We start from the raw sequence: 3,461 nt of genomic DNA on the forward strand, positions 1-3,461 counted from the left end.
AGCCAGAAGTCAAGGTACAGTCTTGGGCTCACCTGGGCAAGTACGTGTTCTCATCATCATGTGTTCATGGGGCCTGGGATCACATGGCTAGTAAGGCAAAAACTGAACTCAGAGCCTCCTGACCCCAGGTATAGTGTTCTAGTTGCCACAGTTGTTGAGAGGAAAAGGAGGAGAAAAGAGGAAAGAAACCCCACACATGCACCCTATCCCTTACCAATAGTATGAAGTCCAAGAAAGAATTGGCATTGGCTGTGCCCTAACAAAGAGAATGCCTCAAAACAACAACAACCATAAGCCATCCCTTCTACCTTCTTATGGCCCACAGAGTTGGCAGCTCTTCCTGGTTCAGTCATCAATCCTCCCCTCCTTCCATACACACACACACACACACACACACACACACACACACACACACATATACATCATGGAGAACAAGAGAGCAACCAGGAGCCTCTGGTGATTCATCTCTATCCATGGGAAGCATGCCAATCCAACTTCTGCTACATATAGATATGAGAAAGTCAGAGTATGTATTCATAGTTTCTGATGCCTTCTTGTTTGTTTGCTTTTTTAAAAAATAATACCATCATCTATTATTTTTCCATCCTTTTAGTATCTTCTCTATTTTGAGATATCTTGAGAATCAACTCCTTAGTCTGATTGTTTATTGATTGATTGATTGATTGATGTCACCTTCTGCACAGATTTCATCCATCTACCTGGTCCAGTCATTCTTCCTGACTTTACCTTTTTAAGTGACATTTCTAATTCCTCATATAGTGTACCTATACTGTAGTACTGAGATGTTAATTTCCAACTATGGTGGTTAATGTCATCAACAATGAGAATAAATGGATACAGAAACACCAGCAAATCCATTTCATTTTATATCTGATCCAACCCAATAAATTTTCCTTAAGTAACAGACACTGGGGATACAATTAATAAAAAAAAGACAATTCCTGCCCTCAAGGCACTTACAATCTAATGGGGTGAGACAACATACAAAAGGAGGCAGGAAAGGAGGGTGAGGAAGCAGGGAGTATCTCCTTGCTTGGAGTTAAAACCAGTTAGAACAGCAAATACAGAGTGGAGTGACTGGAGAGGCCAGTTTCCACCCTCCAGCCCTCCAATCTGATAAGGAGCGGAAGCTGAAAGGTACAGTGTCGATGAGCTTAATCTGGGAGGGGCTCTAATTTAAATCTATCATCTTCTTCCCAGTTTCACTGATAAATGGTACCAGAATAATTCGGCTTCCTTGTGCCTCATGCTAAGCTTTCCACAGCCTTATTTTCCCATCCACTGCTCTTCTTTTTTCCTTCTGCTTTGTGAAGCAATATACTTCATGATGTTCCACCATCCTTCTTTGTGATGTTTTACTATAAAATGGTGTTGCCATTTACTGCCATTTGCTTCCATGTGCAAGAAGATTAAGTATTTTCCTAGATGAGGAAATTTCTGGCCTCCTTGTTGTAGTGACTGTTGCACATTGTTTAACCTTCTGTAAGAGATGAAGATTACCAAAATAAATGTCTTCACCTTTATCCATTTCCCAAAAAATTGTTGGGAATAAAGTACTCTATAAACTTGACAGCACTACAGAAACATAAATTATGATGAATAATTTTTCCTCAGCTAATATCCTCTTTCTTATTTTAGCATAGAAGTGACCCTGGGTCTTAATCAATCAATCAGTAAACACTTATTAAGTGCCTATTATGTGCAGCTAGATGGCACAGTTGTGAATAGAGCTTTGAGTCTGAAGTTAGAGATAACCTGAGTTCAAATCTGGCCTCAGACACTTACTAGCTGTGTGACCCTGGTCAAGTCCCTTAACCCTATTTGTCTCTGTTTCCTCATCCATCAAATGAGCTGGAGAAAGAAATGAAAAACCTCCATTATCTTTGCCAAGAAAACCCCAAATGGGGTCCCAAAAAGTCAGACATGAGTGAAACAATTGAACAACAACTATGTGCTAAGGTCTTAAAAGCTATGTCTGGAGGATAGGAGTATTGAAAATTCCCACCAAGCTGGAAAGGCTTTGACTATAAACTTTGTGACATTTTGTATGTTTTGTCCAAAAAACTAAGCTAGTAAAGTACAGCAATGCTCATCCTCAGAGGGATGGCTTGGTAGCTAAGGAATTTGTTTCAGCCACAGCAATAAATAAAGACAGTCTACTAAAGTGTGGAGGGGGTAGGATCTGATTGGTAGAAAAAGAATCCACAACAATAAAATCATGACTTCTTAAAGAATTTAAGCATTATTAGTATGTCTTTATTTCATAAATTTCCAGGAGAAAAATCATATGTTTGTGTATATCAAATGCAGTGAATGAAGGAGAAACCGGTCTAATGGAAATAACATCAAGCTAGAATCAGAATGTGGGGGTCTGGTCCTGGCTCTGTTGCGAACTGACTTGAGCATATCACTCAATTGCTTTGTGCCTCAACCTCCCCTCTGAAAAATGGGTACAATTGTTTTGAACTCTTGCTACTTCCCTCTAGGTGAGAAGGACTGTAAAATCAGAGGAAGAAATATTACTAAGAAGCTTAAGATAATTTTTCTGAATGGGGTGTGGCTACAGTGAGGTTAATGAGAAAACCATTGAGAGTTTTAGCCCCAGCCACACCATGAGTGGGTAGGCAGGGAAGAATAACACCTAGATGAAAGACGCTTGTAGAAATATTTGAAAGTTTGTGCTTTTCCTTTGGGATGAGTCCAAATACAGGAACCACAAATGACAGAGGAAGGAGAGAGGAAGGGTACACACACACCCTGCCAATTACATCCCCCATGCAGTCAGCCTGTGATACAGCAGGAGAGCTACCCTTTTCCAACCAGCCAGGAGACAACTTGGAAAGAACCCTTGGAATTTGGGAGACCTGGGCTTCAGCTCCCAGCTTTTCCACCATCTCACTCTATGACTTTTGGCAATACGAAGATGAATTAGATAGATAGAAATAGATAGACATAGATATACAATACATACTCATGTATACACACATATATGTATGTATATGTACATACACACACACACATATATGCACATGTGTGCATCCTAGTTCTAACCCTAGCTATGTGACCTTAGACAAGTCAATTGACCTCTCTGTGTTTTAGTATCCTCATTTGTAAGGTTAGGAGGTCATACTAGAGGATGCCTATGATCCTTTCCTGCTCTAAATCTACAATCTTGCAATCATGGTATGAAGGTGACCCTGGACTCTTGGAGGCTTTGCCAACTAAGTGTAATCTCTGGCAGGTCCCAACAAGCAGGTAAGGTTTTGAGTCTTGTGACATAGTCTTTATGTTACTTCATCTGTAAAATGGGGATAATAATACAGATACTACCCACCGTACAGGATTGTGAGGAAAGGACTTTGTAACTTTTAAAGCAGTATAGAAATGTGAGGGGTGTGTGTGTGTGTGTGTGTGTGTGTGTGTGTGTGTGTGTGTGTGTG

The sequence above is a fragment of the Vombatus ursinus genome, unplaced genomic scaffold (assembly GCF_900497805.2).
Source record: "Vombatus ursinus unplaced genomic scaffold, bare-nosed wombat genome assembly UNPS02005286.1, whole genome shotgun sequence".
Lineage (NCBI taxonomy): Eukaryota > Metazoa > Chordata > Mammalia > Diprotodontia > Vombatidae > Vombatus > Vombatus ursinus.